Genomic DNA, 18,915 nt, shown 5'->3' on the forward strand with positions numbered 1-18,915 from the left:
TGCAGGGCAGGACGGTGGCATTTTCTGAGCTGCTGAGGGCACGCCCAGGGCTGGCCTCCATCTCTGACCTCTCACTCCTGGGCACAGTGTTTAGGATGTGCTTGCTCTACCAGAGAAGGGTGGACTTTTCTAGAAGAATAATGTTTTGTTTTCTTTGTGCACCTTCTGTTCCTTTGTCCCTTTTGTGCTAGTCTGTGGAAAAATCGGATTCTCCAATTGCAATAAAGTTCACAGATATTAGATCAATTCTCTCGAACATTATCCTTCCATCATGCAAGGCTCATGAGGTTATTTTCCTTCCCAAAACCCTTTGTGGTTTTACTCTATAAATGTTATTTCACAGACTTGGGTGGTTCGAGAAATATCACATTTTTAAAAATCCAATTAAATCAAATTCTAAGCCCCTATTGTTACAGCTGGCAGGAAATTCAGAGTATTTCATGGAGGTTCTTTTTCCCTAGAGTAGTCCCAGAAGCCAAGAACAGAGAAGTCCAGGCTCTATCACCTTCCCGGCCAGAGGGGACTCTCCCTCCCTCCCCACCCAGGATACTGAGCACAATCTCATCCAAGACATGAGTTTTTAACTACAAAAGTAAGAACGCTGTTCTTCCAACAGCTTCTCCTTCTAGCCCTGCCAACGCCCCAGGGTAAAGAAAGAGGAAAGCTCAGGCTAACTTCTGGAAAGAAGAGTGGGGTGTGGTGTGAGTAGTTATAAAAGGAAAATGCAAGTTAATCATGATAAATTATCCCGCTACACCCTCAAATACTCTATTTTTTTCCTAACACAATAGTGTTCCAATTTTTAACCGGATTTCTAAGGCCCCCATAACCTGGATTCGGTCTGCTTTTCTAGTCTTTCTCAAACCCCACAGAACTACTAATAATCCCATACTCTTCTAAGCCAGTTTCATGTTTAAGCAATTATAATTTAAGTTTCTCTCTCTGTGCCTCCTGTCTCCCTAGGAAATACCATTCACTCATCTACAAAGATTCAACTCAAGAATTATCCCTTTGGGGAGACTTGCTCAGACACCCCCCAGGCAGGAATGACTACCCTCTTCTGCAGACCCCACTATTCCCTGTAACATTTCAGTACACTTTTTTTTTTTTTTTGATACAGATACCTGTCTTTCTCTACTGCCCTGTAAGTCCTTGAGGAGAGTAATTATGTCTGTTTGCTTCTCCAACCCAATATGTGGCCCATGCTTGGTTCATATTGGGTCCTCCATAAATAAACAGAAATGGAGAGCCAAGAACAAACAAAATAGAGAACCAGGACAAGTGAACCTACAACATGGTCCTAGACACCTTGACCTCGGGAGTGTTGTGTGTCTGCACCCATGTGGTATCCACACCGTCGATGTAGGGTCATTTTAGATGCAGAAGGCACAACCTTCCAACTATGTTTATGCCAAGGTCGATTTTCTCTGTCACTACATTTGGACTTAAAATACTTGTCATTTGTGATCTGAGTTTTTGGCCAGTGTTCCCTGGAACTGCTGTAGGAGGTTTCGCAGAGACTAGGACAGAGATCTCCAACCAGTAATCACTGAAATACAAGGAGCCACCAAGATTGTTGTTGTTGTTGTTTTAAAATCTGGGTTTGAATGTTCTTCACATGGTCACATCTACTGCTCAACACTTGAAGGCACAGACGTCTGTGTCCCCTGACCGGAGCCAGCTTTTCCGATAGGGGCCAGTCTCTGAATTCTTTCCCCACTCACGCCAAGAGTTAGTCTAGGAGTCGGGTGACCATTCTCCTGTGCGGGCATGTCCGTGGATGCACGTGTGTGCAGATGGGAGATGGCGAGGGGAGCAGAGGGCGAGAGCCGGACCAGACTCGAGAGAAGGAACAGAAGGAAACGGAAGCTCTTAGTTCTGCTTCCAGCTGGTGGCCAGCCCCGCTCTACTCCAGAGCAGGTTTCCTTTACGCCGACGTGTTGCCCGTCCACGTGGATGTCTGCCCATGTCGGCGGAGCCGTCCGACTTCCATTCCACTTAAGTGGCTTTTAGCCACCCACATCCAGTACGGCTTTGATACATCCAATCCTATTCATTTTAACAAGAAATTATTTTGAACTTACACTGTGTTAGGCTACATCCTAGGACTAGGGATGATACAGACAGCATCTGTGCCCTCGGAGCACAGTTTACTGAGGACCAACCTGAGGACTTAGCACTGAGAAATGAGAGAACGAGGAAGAGAGGGTCCCGGGAGAACTTACAGGAGAGGTGCTTGGCCCCATAGGGAAATTCAGGGTAGACTTTGCAGAGGAGGTACTATGCATGGCAGGAGAAGAAGGGCAGCCAGGGCACGTGCTGGGGGTGGGGGTTGCCTAGGAGAACAGGCTAACGAGTGGATTATAAAGGATAGAACATGCCAAGAATTTAAACATGAATCCAAAGCCAATGGGGATCCCTAGAAGATTTAAGTAGGGAAATGAAGTAATTAAACTTGAATCTTAAAAAGTTAGTCCGTTTCTCTAAATAGATAACCTTACTTAAACTATACTAAGACAATTTAATAAGTGCAAGATTAAATGTTTGTATAGTCTTCTCTGTCAGTGTTTGTGTACATATATGTGCATGCGTGCTTTCAGAAAATTTGAAATGGTCTTTTTCTTCCCTTATTTCATTTGCTTCCAGATGCTGAGATTAAGTCACTAGGCCAAAGACAATCAAAAGCTTCCAAAAGAAAAATAAAACCTAAGGCACCCAACTTCCAAGTTGGCAAGTCAGGAGGGCGTGTGGAAATTTACCAGATCCTACATGAAATGTGGTCTAGCTAATTCTTTTTATGCTCTGTTCTCATGCCAACTCTGCTCCAAATTTAAAAAAAAGATTTAGGGTCTATCGTTGTGTTTTTGTCTCCATAGTAAAAGTACCTTTATAGATTTTTATAATGAATGCCAATTCTTGCAAATTGATTTCGCATGTTTTCCATTAAGGTTTATGCGAGTGATTAACAAACAGGATCTCAATGAGGAGAAATTATGGGACTTATTTACAAGGATGTCACAATTCCCCTTACCTCCTAGCTGTGGTTTTTACCTCCACTGCTTATATTTCTGAGTTTGAGAACATTCTGGCTTTCACAAAACCCGAAATTCATAGAGCTAAATATTGCTTGAAGGATAATTTCCCACTGGGTTACTCTCCGTAAAACTGAAAGTAAATCTGTATGAGGACATGCATTTGCAAGCCAGGATCTTTCTCTGCAATGGGATACTAGGGAAAGGGACCTCATTTCATCTTTGCTTCCTGAATCCCAAATGGGACAAGGTATAGGATTTGTTCCTTCCGTAATTACAGGCTCTCTTACTATCATTCTCTGTGTTGGGTGCCTTTTTCTTTGTAAGAATTTTGAGAATATAACTGGCAGATAAAGGAAGTTTAGCCTCTAAGCTTTCCTACCCTTCACTTTGGTCCTCCCGGGAACCATCCTTTACTCCCCGGTGGCCCCAGACGACTCCCATGTCTGTCCCAAGCAACTCTTGATGATCCAAAGCAGATGTTGCCTCCTTTTCCTGTCCCGGTTCAAATTTCGAAGTTGGTTGGAAAATTGATTCCCACTAACCTGTTAATGGCTAGAGGTGTTTTTATATTATTCCTCCTAGAGATATTAGTATGTTTTACTAGGACTGGATTGCCCTCTTTCAAGGAAATAAATCTGCAAAGATTGTGGCCAAACTCATTTACTCTCTGAAGCAATTTACTTTTGTTCCTTCATTTGACAAATAGCTACAGTATTAAGTTACTAGTGTGCAAAGGCCCTTTCCCAGGAGCTGCTGAACAGCCCCCAGATGGAACAGACACAGATCTTGTTTTTAAGGCGCTTACAGCTGGATAAGCAGCGCGGCCTTTCAGACTGAAGGCACCAGGCTAGTCGGGGTCTTAGGAACTGTGGCAGCTTTAGCATCTGAACCGAAGCCTGAGCTTTGTAGGTGCTCAGTAAAATCTGTTGAGGGGTGAAATAGATAAAAGATGAGAAGTCTCATCTCTCTTTTATCAGGCTCCTGATCCTTCCGTGACCTTGCAGGAAGAGCTGGAGGAGGAGGGTCCCTTTTAGAATTCGAAGTTTAATAGGACCCCTGTAAAGGCAAAAAACCCTTTGCTTGGGGCGCCTGGGTGGCTCAGTGGGTTAAAGCCTCTGCCTTCGGCTCAGGTCGTGATCCCGGGGTTCTGGGATTGAGCCCCGCATCGGGCTCTCTGCCTACTTGTGATCTCTGTCTGTCAAATAAATAAATTAAATCTTAAAAAAAAAAAAACAACAACAACAAACCTTTGCTTAGCTAGTGAAAGGGGGAAGGAAACACGACACAGAAGACAAAAACGAAATCCCATTTTTGTAGCTGGGAGTCTGTAGCTGGGAGATGGAAAGGAAAGTCTACGGAAGTCTTTGAAGTCTTAACTGGAAACTCCAGAGTTGTAGCTAATAGCTAAGATGAGTTCCCTCAAACAGCTAAATCAACTTCATCCAGATGGGAATACACGGATGAAAGAAATGCTAATGTTTAGGGTTGTTTTTTTTTAATGCATTTTAAAATTTCTATTGAAATTGGAGCATTCCCCATATAGGACAAAAAACTATGTAGCAATGGATATCACGTATGCATTATGACAAAAAAGTATCTATGTGCATAGAATCCTGTAGGATATACCAAAATGTTAACAATGGTTATCCCTAGGAAGTAGGATTATGGGTGATTTCTATTAAAAATAATGAGTGTTTAAATAAGGAGTTTTAAAATTCATTTTAAGTAATAAATTATTTCATAATCTTTAAATAATTAATATTTTTTAAAACAACATTTTTCTGGCAATAAACATGAATTATTTAATGTAGCTTAAACACTTTAGTGACAGGGCCTATGAGGATATGTGGGTGCATGTGAAATGAGGTATGGAAAATTCAAGATAATTCTGGGTGTGTGAAAAGAGGCTTGAAAAGACATCTGCTTCTGAAATGTCATGAAAAACCAACACCTTGCTTTCAAGTAAGAAATTCTACTTCTGATCTACCTGGAAGTGTAACTACATACTCTTTGCTTTCATCTGATTAAAAGACAGACAAACAAAATACCTAAACAAGTCTAAGAGATGAAAAGGTGGCAAATGCCCCATTCTCTGAAAGGCTCTTGGATTCAGGGAGGCCAGCGATGGTTGCGGAAGGAGTGGTGAGATGGGAAAAAGGCATTGGTCCCAAAGTACCCACTGTGATCACTGTCAGTTTGAAAGTTACCCCTTTTTCTCAAGAATAAGGGGCACATGTAGAGGTCTTAAAAAAGGAGCCCAAGCCACACTGAGGTTTTAACAGATCTATCAAGATTTGTGGGTGATAGAGGTACCTGGCTGATAGCAGTCAAGGGGACCAACATTGAAACAAACCAAGCATATGTGACTAGAGAAAGACCGCTGGAAAGTATACCCAGCGCTCCTACTAGCTGTCTTTGGCATATACAATAAGTGGATAAGTTTCTACTTCTTTCTACTCTAGCTGTTGTCCAGGCTTTCTGAAATGGGCATGGGAAAACAATTCACATAGCATGATCTCTCTTTGTACAAAGTAGAATTGCATAACTATATAATATGTAGTTTTTGCAGGAAAATATCTGGAAGTCTTACCAGCTTCTTGGTAGGGACTCGTTCTTGTGCATTTTGTATATGACCTACAGAGAAAGGCTTTCCAGCTCTATAGTTCCACTATTCCAGCTCTGGCTCTCAGCTTTCTGGCCCTTTAAACAATCTCAAATACATGTTAAAAATAAATATGCTTTTCCTATGGAATTTTCCCCACTTTCGTCATGTGTTTGAACATTGGTGAGCCAGGAGGCAGTAATTTGAAATCTGAGATTTCTCTTCAATTTATCTGGCTGTCATATCGGAGGTGATGGGACCCGTTAATATTTAAGAGCTGTCAGTCTGGGTTATATTTTCACTTGTGAAAACTAGACTGGTAGAAGAATGGCACCATTTATCCCATTTAGCTGTGTTTCCTTGTGTCCTACATGCAGAACAGAACCCAAATCTCTAGAGGTCAAAAGCTTTACAACCCAAGTCCTAGAAAATTCTGCATAACATTTCCATGATTGGCTTCTTAAAATGAGAATTCTGTCCCTTAAGCCACTAGGAAATGGAGTTCGCACTTCTGTTTTAATAGAGTTCCGAGTTCCCAAGGGAACGCCAGGCTCTTCGTTGTACCATGGCTGGACCTGGGTTACCAGCAGCCCCAAATGTCAGCGGCTAGCGAGGGGTTACCAAGCACCTGGATGGAACAGCTGGTAAGGAAATCACTCTTTCTTCATCATTTCACCCATTTGTCTTGCTCATTTTTCAGTCTCTTTCCCCATCGAGTCCCTCTTCTCATTCGTCCTCTCTCCTATTCACGATAGTTGAACTGTGTCCACCACACCCCTCACCCCCACAAAGAAGACACACTGACTTCCTAACCCTCAGTGCCTCGGAATGTGACCTTATTTGAAGACAGGGTCTATCCGAGGTAATTAAATGAAAAATCAGGTCATTCGGGTGGGTCTTAATTTAATAGAACTGGTGTCTTCATAAAAGCAGAAATTTGGATACAAGGACGAACACCATCTTCTTGTGTCAAGGAACGCCTGAGGCTACCAGAAGCTAGGAGAGGGACGTGGCAGAGAACCTTCCTTCACAGCTCTCTGAGGAAACCAACCCTGCTGACATCTTGATTTCAGACTTCCAGCCTCCCAAACCATGAGACCCTACATTTCTGTTGTTCCAGCTGCCAAGTTTGCGGTACTTTGATTCAGCAGTTCTAAGAAATGAATATATCCCACTCCTACCCTAAGCTCTCGATTTCTCATACTCCATGCCTTTCTTTTCTTCTTCTTCTTTTTTTTTTTTTTTTTAATTTTTCCTACTTCTTTTCTCTGACCTTTCTTGCCTCAGGACCATCTTTATTTCGGTCCTCTGCTTCCGTTGCACTGGCTGGTCAAACATGTGGTCAGCATATTGACTGAACAACCCAGACTATAACCAGCCTTCAGAGAAGGTAACACCTTGTTAACCCTTATATTGGTCATTGTGCTTTTGGATAATTTATACATGACGCATTAGAAGAACCAGCGTGTCTCCTTTGTTTCTAGAATTGTGACTCCATGAAGTATCTAGTCCCCATCCAAACTCGCACCTGGACAAGTAGAACCGAGTGCCTACAGAACAATACTTTCATCAAAAAGAATGAAATTCTGTACTGTGTATGAAGTATCACTTATTAGTCCCTGCGTAAGATAATCAAGCACCTCTGTGTTGTTTTACTTTCTGCCCATTTAATAATTAAATAGACTTTTTCATGATGACAGGAATTGATTTTTATCTTGGCAGTCAGAACTGCATAGGAGATCACTTTGATGTAGAAACCTGTCGAGACTGTAGATGAAAGAAATCCAAAGCAGCACATCAGACAAGCTAGAAAGCAGTACTTTCCAAGAAGTACTCTGTCCCGAGTTATTTCCCAGCTGGGATTCGGCTGAATTGCTCCAGGGACCCAAACAATAAACTTAACTTTGTTTTTCTTAGGCGGACAAGGAGGAGAAACATCAGGAGGCTGTGTTCTCTGAAAACGATATATAGTGTCCTGAGGTCCTGTGATTTGTTCAGTCTTCATTTTGAAGGTCGCTTATGCTCAAAACCCAAAGGTTTTGGAGGAATTTTAACCATTGGAGGCCAGCTCAGCCTACACACGACACTTGCCCATGTCGATCTACGGGCTGTCATGGAGGACCACCTCAGAATTTCCGGCCAAGTGCCAGCCAACGGAGGGCATCCGTCTCATTCTTGTCCTAAGGAATTATTCATCATAAAACCTGGCAGTAAGAGTTCACGTCATGATTGCTGGTATAGGAACTAACTTTAGGCGCATTCTTGGGTTATCTTTGTGAATTCTACCTACAAAACCTGCCTCAAACCACTGAACAAATTATGCATGATCCTAAGGGAGGCTCTGTTGCTTGCTTCCCATGGACTATGGCTTACACAAGCAAGGGCTTCCCAATCAGACAGACCTTGGTTCTGGCCATAGTCTCCTGATCATTGTTACTTAACCCCCCTGAGCCTCAAATTCCAATTCTGTGTAACTGAGGAGGATGGAGAATATTATACAGAAGGACACTACTTTCCAAAGTGGGCCGATGGAGGTAAAGGAAAGATACTCATCTCAGGGCTTCTGTAGGTCCTTCGTACTGCTACAGAAATCAATGACTCTTTGGTTTGGATTTTTTTTTTTTTTTAATATGTAGTGGTTCTAAAAGTATTGTTCCCAGACCAGCGGCAGCCTCACCACCTGGGAACTGAGGATGTGTAAGCAATGCTGTTCTCATTCACATCTACAGACTCCAGGTCCAACAAGTTATATCATAATAAGACCCTGGGGGACTCTGATCCTTGCTCACATTTGGAAACCACTCGTGTAGGTCCAGGAAGGCCTGGAGGTGAATGTTGATGTAGAAGCTCACAGGAATTAAATGACTGTCTATAGAATGGAGTGAGAGAAATCTGGAGTTCCTGGGAACCATCTGGGAAGGGGAGTATATGATGACCGGAGCCAGCAGGATGGTGAGAGGAAAAGTGGTTGCATGAGGACAGACCCTCAATGGTGTTGCGGCTGAAAGGATTTAATAGGGCTGTGTTATATGTAATTGGGCTCATCTGCTATGCCATGTGATTTTACGCTCTCCCCCCAGACATACAAATATTCAGTACAATTTCTCCTGTATGCCATAACTTCACACAAGTGAGACCTTGGACATTTGGATATATACACCAAGGTAGAATTAAGAAACCAATGGATAAAGAACAGAACAAAAGATACCAATGAAAGTAGGAAACCAGAGTCAGAGACAATTATACTCAAGGGCAGGGCTTTTTAACCTCAGCACCACTGACATTCTATACTGGATAATTATTGGGGGGGGGCAGTTACTGTAATTGTAGGCTCTGTAGCAATATTTCTGGCCTCTACCCACCAGACGCCAATAATATCCCTACTCCAAACTGTGACCACAATCCTGTTTCCAGTCACTTCTAAATGGGGTGAGGGAGAAATCACTTCCTTTTAGAACCACTGCTCTGCAGTCTTCTGGGGATGTTGAATCTTCTTAAGGGTATGTAGTGAGAGAAGCATTTGGGATGTGGGGAGTGAATTTTACCTGAATCATAAGCAACTAAGTTATCCCATCTGACATGTGGATGGCCAGTAAGATGGCAGTCAACCTCTCACAGAGCATTGTGAAAACTCAACTAGTATCTGTAAAGTACCAGTACAGTAGTTAGTATCTGACAGACACGGAGTCCCTTTTCCATTCCTATTATAAATATAGTATAGTAGATCCTGACCCATGGTGATCAGAGAGATCTGTACATTATTGTTTACTTCCTGTCAGTAACTGTGACGGTCTGAGACTTGACCCTATTTGTAATCCAGCACATTAACCCATTTTGGTTTCATCGATGCTGAGAAAACACAAATCCCCTGGGTCAGAGACAAAGGAGCACTGATTACTCACAGACATAGCAACAGCCAGACCACCCATGTTTCGTCGAGCTGGTTTTCCAGTCCCAGGCCTCGGCGGGCAACACAACACGGGCCCGGTGACACTTTCACCCACAGTGGGCTGCCTTTTAACAGGGGAACCCTGGGCTTAGGAAACCTGAATCTCTGTATACTGGATTCTAAGCCTGTCTGCCCTGGAGCCATGCTCTGGGTGTAGACATTCTGTCTTCCGACACTATTCACCACACAGACAGATTTTCTTTACACAAAGTCTTGACCAAAACCAACCCATGCCCCTGCTCACAAGACACGCAGAAACACGGATGACTGTCTCCAACACTACTGCTCTGTAAGCTCTTTGGGGACTGAGGACATATCAACTGGTCTTTGTAACCCCAGGAGGTCACTTGGTGACTACTTTTTAATTAAATAATAACAGTGAGCAATGAAAATGCATGCAAAGAGTTTAAGGCGTGATGTTTGGTTCACTCAGATCCTCTATCCACGTGACACTTGTACTAGTGTTTCAAGTGCTGTTCTAGCAGATTATACAAACTTTGCTGCTTCAACCAATACAAGTTTTTAGATTTAGAGTTCTGGAGGTTGGAGGTCTGCGATGGGGTCTCCAGGCTAAAGTTACAGGGAGGCATATCTGTCTTTCTTTCTTTAAGGTCTAGGGGAGAACCCATTTCTAGCCTCTTCCAGCATCTTGAGGCCTACGTTCCTTGGCTTGTGACCCCTCTTGATATCTTTAAAGCCAGAGCCCTGTAACTTCCAATCTTACTGACATGCCCGCCTCCCTCTTTCTCTTATAAGGACTGTAAGGATGCTTTTGTTATAGTAAGAACACTGGATAATGCAGGAAAATCTCCCCACCTCAAAATCCTTAGCTTAATTCCAGTTGCATAGTCTCTTTGGTCATGCAGGATACTTACCCAGTTTCTAGAACTTAGAATGTGAAAATCTCCATCTACCCTTTTATAGACAAAATCAGGTTTTCATCCCTTCGTTAAGACTTCCTTGAAGTATAAAGCACAGTCATTCTAGTCTAGGAATCTGGAATGAACTCTTTCCTTCACACTATTTTTTTCTTCTTATAATTTACATTTGGAACACATTTAAAAATAATCTTTTACGAGTCCTCTGTTGAGCACCCAAAGTGTGCTAAGGGAAAATGCTTTCCAAGAAATAGTAGGCAGCATACTATTTTTACTTGGGATGTTTACTTGTGATTTCCATACTATGTATAGAGAAGATTATGTACAGTTCCTATTCTTTCATAAATTCCTTCCCTAGGAGATAATTTTTGAAAATAGTAATGAGAACTTCTTTAAAGTCTTGGTAATCATGGCTAATGCTTTAATGACTGCGAAAGAGAAATTACTGAGCACCCACTGTATGCTGGCCGCTCTACTAAACCCCTAACCTCACCATCTCAGCAACTCAAACACATTAGGTAGTTATTACCATGACCCTAGTCTCACAGGCGTACGTTATTGGATACGCTGTCCAAGGTCCAATACATTGTCAGCGGGTAAGGCTTTCTGGATCCACAGCCCTAAAGCTTAGCTCCTGAGCCAAACATCTCTCTTGGGTCTGAATCCTTCTTTTTGTGAAATAGGACATACACACCAATCAATCAATCAATACATAAATACATAAATGGGTGAAACAGGCAAGTGTAAAGCAAACATCTGTGAAACTACCTTTTAGAACAAGGGTTGGCAAATAGGACCCACTGACCAAATCTAACCTGCCTTTTATTTTTTTCAAATACATTTTTTGTAATGATGTTCAGTTAGCCAACAAATAAAGCTTTATTAGAACTCTTCCAGGCCCTATTCCTCATACCATCCGCATCTACTTGCAGGTTCTAATCGTGGAGTGAAGTAGTTGTGACAGAAGCCATTTGGCCTATAAATCTTTAAATAATCACTATCTACCCCTTTACAGATCAAGTCTGCTAACCTCTGACCTAAGTCAAGGAAAAGAGCATTGCCAGGACTCTGGAAGACTCCTCTACATCTCTCCCACTCACAACCCTATTAGTAACCACTACCCTGCCTTTTGGGATCGTGATTTTTTTTTTAATCTAATAATTTTAGAACCTTAATACTGATGAAGTATATAATTCATTGTTGCCTGGTTTGAACTTCGTAAGAATAGAATCATACCACAAGACGTTTCTTGTGCTCTTTTGCTCAACATTGATCTGCAAGACTAATTCGTGTTGTTGCATTTAGCTGTAGTTTGTTCATTATCGAATTATACTCCCAGTGTATGGACAGAACACAATTTATTCCTTCAATGGTTTATGAAAATTTGGCTTACTTTAATGTAGTGAATCATGGTACGATGGACATTCCCATCCACACCTCCTGAGTTACTGTTGGTATATGTGGAGCAGATGTGCTGAATCCTAACACATGTTATTTTCAATTCATCATATAGACCATTCCAAAGTACTTTCCAAAGGGTTTGTGCCGGTTCACACTCCAGCCAATTGGTCCACGTTACTTACAGAAGAACAAGGTGGGAACACTGGTTTTCACAACCTATTTTATAATGAAGACTTAATAATATCAGATGTGAAGATATACAGACATGCCAATGGGACTAGAGAGATAACCTAGAAAACACACCCATGTGTATATGACCACTATGTACATGAAAGATGGTCCTGTGGAAAAATAGAAATTATCTTCAAGAACTATAGGCCTGAGATCATACCCTGCGTGTAAGGCTGACATTTAACTGACTGAGCCACTCAGACACCCCTGTTCCTTCTTTTTTTTTTTTTTTTTAAGATTTTATTTATTTGACACAGAGAGAGAGAGAGGTCACAAGTAGGCAGAGAGGCAGCCAAAGGGGGGGGGGAAGCAGACTCCCCGCTGAGCAGAGAGCCCGATGTGGGGCTCGATCCCAGGACCCTGAGATCATGACCTGAGCTGAAGGCAGAGGCTTAACCCACTGAGCCACCCAGGCGCTCCTGTTCCGTCTTTTTCTATTCTCCCAAAGAACTTGTGTAAAATTAGAATTGTTTTTTCCTTAGATTTGTGGGAGAACTCACCAATGGTTTTATTTGGAGGAAGATTTATGACTCCTGATTCCATTTCATTAATGGTTGTAGGATTGTTCAGATTTTCTACCTCTCCTTAAGTCTGCTGTGATAAATTTTTAAAGGATTTAATCCCTTTATCAAAATTTTCCAGTTTATTCAAGTTATTTACAATATCCCCTTATTACATTTTCAAATGTTTGCAAAATCTGTAGAATATCAGTTTTTTTAAAATTTTTTTTAAATTAAATTTTTTATTTATTTTCAGCGTAATAGTATTCATTGTTTTTTCACCACACCCAGTGCTCCATGCAATCTGTGCCCTCCCTAATACCCACCACCTGGTTCCCCCAACCTCCCACCCACCCCCCCGCCCCTTCAAAACCCTCAGGTTGTTTTTCAGAGTCCATAGTCTCTCATGGTTCACCTCCCCTTCCAATTTCCCTCATCTCTCTTCTCCTCCCCACATCTTTTTTCTTAATCTTGCCTGAAGTCTCTCAATTTTATTAATCTTTAGAAAAATCAGTTTTCAACTGTGTAAAGTCTCCATTTTGTGTGTTTTCTAAGTTACTTTATGATCTAGCTTGATTCTCGTCTTGAGTATTTAGCTCTTATTCTGAAATTTTCATATAAAGGCTTATCTCATTAATTTGAAGCCTTAATTTTTTTCTAAGTGTTTACATTACAATTTTTTTTTACATTATAAATTTCCAATACTGCTATGTCTATCCCCTTACAGATACAAAATAAAGCCATTGCTGTTGTTCAATTAGAAATGTTTCTCATTTTTTATGATTAGTTCTTTGATTATTTGGAAGGAGAATTCTTAATTTATAAATTAATAAGGATTTTTTAGTTATCTTCTTCCTATGAATTTCTAAATTAGTTACAATGTATCATAGAACATGGTGTATATAATTTTATCCTTAAAAATGTGTTGAGAATTCCCCTGTCCAGGACATGGTAAAGTTTTGTGTAAAATCCATGTGTACTCCATGGGATGCTGGTAGTTCAGTCAGTTAAGCATCTGCCTCCAGCTCAGGTCATGATCTCAGGGTCCTCGGATTGATCCCTGCATGGGACTCCCTCTTTGGTGGGGATTTTGCTTCTCTCTATTCCTTTGCCCCTCCCCCTTGCTCCTACGCTCTCTCTTGCTCACATTCTCTTGCTCCCTCTCAAATAAATAAATAAGATCTTTAAAAAAAAATGTGTACTTCAAAAGGAATTTTATTTTTCATTTATTGGCTATGGGGTTATGTGTAAGTTTAGTAAATCAAGTTTAGTAAGTTAAACTTGTTAATCATCTTATTTAAATCTTTTATATTATCACAAAGGTTTTGGTCTGCTTTTCCTTTAGTTCTTAAAAGAGATGTAATAAAAAAAAACTCCCACTATGATTATTGTTATTTCTTCTTGTAATTCTGTCAACTTTTGCTTTACATATTTTGAAGATAAATTATTACATAAAGACACATTTAAAACAGTGGAGAATAGCCTTCTGGTGATTTGACCCATTTGAAAGAACTTATCTCTATGAATTTCTTTTGTCTTAAAATTTGTTTAATACAGAAGAAACCAAGTCAACTACACTGGTTAGTATTTGTATATTCTTTAATTTCCTCTGTTTATTTTATGTATGTGGCTTATAAACATATAGTTACATTTTATTGTTATTTTCATTTTCTATCCAGCCCACCATCTTTGCCTACTAACTGGAGAATTTGGTTCACTTACATTAATGTAATTACTTATGCACTTGTTTTAAGTCTTCCATTTTATTTTGTGGTTTTTATTTTATTTTGGCCTATTCTGTAGTTGGTTTTTAATCTCACAGCCTTTATTCCTTTTTTCTCATTCTACTCATTTTTCTATTTGCTAGGATGGCAGTTTTATGTTCTGCTTCTCCACTTTATGTGATTATTGCAAATATTAAACGGTAACATTAACGACTGAGGTTAATACCTCTATTCCACTCACAGAATCTGTGAAGAACTTACACTATTTAAATCCTGTTTTTTTTTTCACTCTTCCTGCATATGCTGCTGTTGCTTGTATTTTACTTGTACCTGTTTTTTTTCCCTTAATTTTTAAGACACAGTCTTGTTCTTTTATCCAATCTGTGCTCCTTTAGGTTCTATCATATATTTTACCATTTCTTTTTTTTTTTAAAGATTTTATTTATTTATTTGACAGACAGAGATCACAAGTAGAGAGAGAGGAGGAAGCAGGCTCCCTGCTGAGCAGAGAGCCGAATGCGGGGCTCGATCCCAGGACCCTGAGATCATGACCTGAGCAGAAGGCAGAGGCTTTAACCCACTGAGCCACCCAGGCGCCCCAATTTTACCATTTCTTAGTTCTGTATATCTTTTTATTTTTTGCATTTTATACTTCAAATCTTATATCAATTTCCTTCTGTCAGAGGTTTGACTTTTGAGCAGGATGGAGGACTAGGAAATCCCAATGTCTGTCTCCCCCACAAACAAAAAAATGAAAACAATAAATTTACTAGAAACTGATAGAAATAACTCAGGAATATCTCTGGACTACAAGAAAGGATCAGCAAAAACCATGTGGAGATCAAAGATGGAGGATGGTCAATAGGAAAAATAAAGGAAGCCTATTACCTGGGTTACTCCATCCCTGAGCCAAGAGCAGCTGGGTACCAGGAGGGTTCTCTTCAGAGGAATTTACCCCATGTGGAAAAGCAGAGCAAGAGAAGATGGCAAGCCGCACCACTGTGGACATTTGCATCATTTATTACAAAAGTTTACAATGACCCCAGCTGATGGAGTTACCCTGGAGTCCTACCAGCTTCACACACTCTCTGAGGCTATAACTATAGTTGTCGTGAGATCTGCCCTCAAGGACCTCACTTGCTCCCCTGATCTGCCCTTCACTATCAGGACACCGTTGCACCTCACCATTCATGGGACCAAAAATACTAGTGCTCTGAGCCTCATCCATGGTCCCAGGTTGAGGCTAGTCCCACAATTACCAGGGCAGCCCCTGCTGCCCTGAGTCCCACCCCCAGAGACCCAGGTTGTGGCCCTGACCTATCCATGCTGGGGGTCAAGAGAAATAGAAAATCTGAAAACAACAATTACAAATAAGCAAATTGAATTAGTAACCAAGAACCTCCCAAAGAAGTCCAGGACCAGATGGCTTCACTGGTGTATTCTACCAAACACTTAAGGAAGAATGAATACCAATTCCCCTCAAACTCTTCCAAAAAATCTTAAGATGATGAAACACTCCCAAACTAGTTTTTTAAGACCAACATTATCCAATTATCAAAGCCAGAGAAGGGCACTGCAAAAAAAGAAAATTACATGCCAATATTCCTAACATGGATGCTAAAATTCTCAAGAAAATGGTAAATTGTATTTAACAACACAATAAAAGGATCATTCATTCACCATGATGGAGATTTATCCCTAGGATACAAGGATAGTTCAATGTACACAAGTCAACAAATGTGATACGTCACATCAATAGATATGATGAAAGATAAAAAGCATGTGGATCATCACAACAGATGCATAAAAACATTTGACAAAATACAACATCCTTCCATGATAAAAACACTCAACAAATTGGGTATAGAAGGAATGTTCCACAGTATAATAAAGACCATATATGACAAGTCCACAGCTAACATCATACTCAATGGTGAAAAGGTAAAATCCTTTCTCAGAGATCAGAAACAAGACAGGATGCCCCCTCCCCTTTTGCCATTTCTACTGCACATAGTACTAGAGGTCTTAGCCAGAACGATTAAGAAATAAAAGGCACCTGTATCAGAAAGGATGATGTGAAATTATCTGTTTGCAAATGACATAATCTTATAAATAGAAAACTCTAAATTCTCCACTGAAAAAATTGTTAGAATAAAGTAAAACTGCAGGATATAGAAATCAACATATACAAATTGGTTGCTTTTCTACACACCAACAAGGAACAATTTGAAAGAGAAATTAGGAAAACAATTCCATTTACAGAAGAATTAAAATCAATAAAATACGTTGGTTAAGTTTGTTCCTAAGAGGTTTAAGACCTGTACACTAAACACCAGAGGATATTGATGGAAGACATTGAAGAAGATACAAACAAATGGAAAGGTATCACATGGTCTTCGGCTGAAAAAAAAAAATAGTATTGTGAAAATATCCTCATTACTAAAAGTGATCTACAGAGTCAATGCAATCCCAATCAAAATCCTAATGGTAGTTTTATAAAAATAGAAAAAAACCTTGAAATTTTTTTTGGAACCACAAGAGACCCCAGTAGCCAAAAACGATCCAAAGGCGAGAAAATGAACCTGAAGGCTACCTGATTTCAAGCTATATTACAAAACTATAGTAATCAAAACAGTATCATCCTGGCATCACCATAAGCATCAGACCAGTGGAACAAAACAGCCCAAACATAAACCCATGCATATCCAGTCAACTGATTTTTGACAAAGTTGTCAGAACACACAATGGGGAAAGGATAGTCTCTTCAATAAATGGTGTTGGGAAAATTAAATACCTATAATGAAAAGAATAAAAATGACTCCTGTCTTACATTATTCACAAAAACTACTTTGAAATGGATCAAGGAATGCAATGTAAAACCTGAAACCACAGAACTCCAAGAAGAAAATGTAAAGAAAAAGATCCTGACATTCATCTTGGCAATGATTTATTTCTTGTGTAAGACACCAAAAGGAGAGGCAACAAAAAGACAAATAAGGAGGACTATATTAAACTAAAGAACTTCTGTGTGACAATGAAAACAATAAATTGAAAAGCAACGCACAGAAGGGGAGGAAAATAATCACAAAACATATAAGACATTAGTATCTAAATATATAAAGAACACATACAATCCAATAGCAAAAAAACAAATAATCTTATTTAAAAATAGGCAAAGGACATGAATAGACATCTTCCCGAAGAAGACATACTAATGGCCCGTAAGCATGTTTGAAGAACGTTTGGGGGGGGGGAGTATGTAAAAGATGCTCAATATTGCTAATTATCAGGAAAACCTAAACCAAAACCACAGGGAGACAATGCTTCACACTTGTTAGTAAAGCTATTATCAAAAAGACAAGATAAATGCTGGTGAGATTGTGGTAAAAGAGAACTTTTACACATTTTGGATGAAATGTAAATGGTACAACTCTCTCCACTTTTACACAAAATGGTACTGAAGTCCTAGCCACAGCTACAGGGAAGGAGAAAGAAATAAAAGGCATCCAAATGGGTAAGGAAGAACTTAAACTGTCACTATTTGCAGATGACATGATACCACACATTGGAAAAAAAAATCCGAAGAGTTCCCCAAAATAGGATTAGAATAAATGAATTAATGCAGTTGCTGGATATGAAATTAATACACAGAAACTTGTTTCTGTATACTAATAGCAAAGTAGCAAAGAGAGAAATTAACAATCCCATTTATAGTTGCACCAAGAAGAATAAAATTCCTAGAAATAAACTTAACCAAGGAGGTGAAAGATCTATGCTCTGAAAACTTTAAAACATTGATGAAAGAAATTAAAAATGGCATAAACTAATGAAAATATTTTCCATGTTCATGAAGTGGGATAATTACTATTGTTTAAAAAGTCCATATTACCCAAGGTGATCTACAGATCTAATGAAATCTATATCAAAATACCAACAACATTTTTTTTCACAGAACTGGAACAAATACTAAAAGACCACAAAAGACCCTGAATGGTAAAAGCAATCTTGAGAGAGAGCAAAGCTGAAGGTATCACAATCCCATATTTCAAGACAACATTACAAAGCTATACTGTACAAACCACCTGACACGTAGATCAGTGGAATAGAATAGAGAGCACAGAATAAACTGATGTTTATATGGTCAATTAACCTGCCCACTAAAGAGGCAGGAATATATAATGGGGAAAAGACAGTCTCTTCAATAAATGAAGCTGGGGAAATGACAGCTTCATGCAAAAGAATGAGACTGTAGGCCTTTTCCATAAAATCAAAGTAGATTTCAGAGACCTACACATGAGACTAAAACCATGAAACTTCTAGAAGAAAATACAGGCAATCATCTCTTTCACATTTGCATTAGCAACCAATTTTCTAGATAGGTGTCCCCAGGCAAAGACACCAAAAGCAAACAAACTGTTGGGGCAACATCACAATAAAAAGCTTCTGCACAGCAAAAGAGAAAAAAAATCAACAAAATAAAAAGGCAACCTACTGAATGGAAGAAGATATTTGCAAATGATATATCTGATAAGGGATTAATATCCAATATATATAAAGAACTTATACAACACCACCAAAACTAATTTGATTAAAAA

This window comes from Martes martes (genome assembly GCF_963455335.1).
Source record: "Martes martes genome assembly, chromosome: 12".
NCBI lineage: Eukaryota > Metazoa > Chordata > Mammalia > Carnivora > Mustelidae > Martes > Martes martes.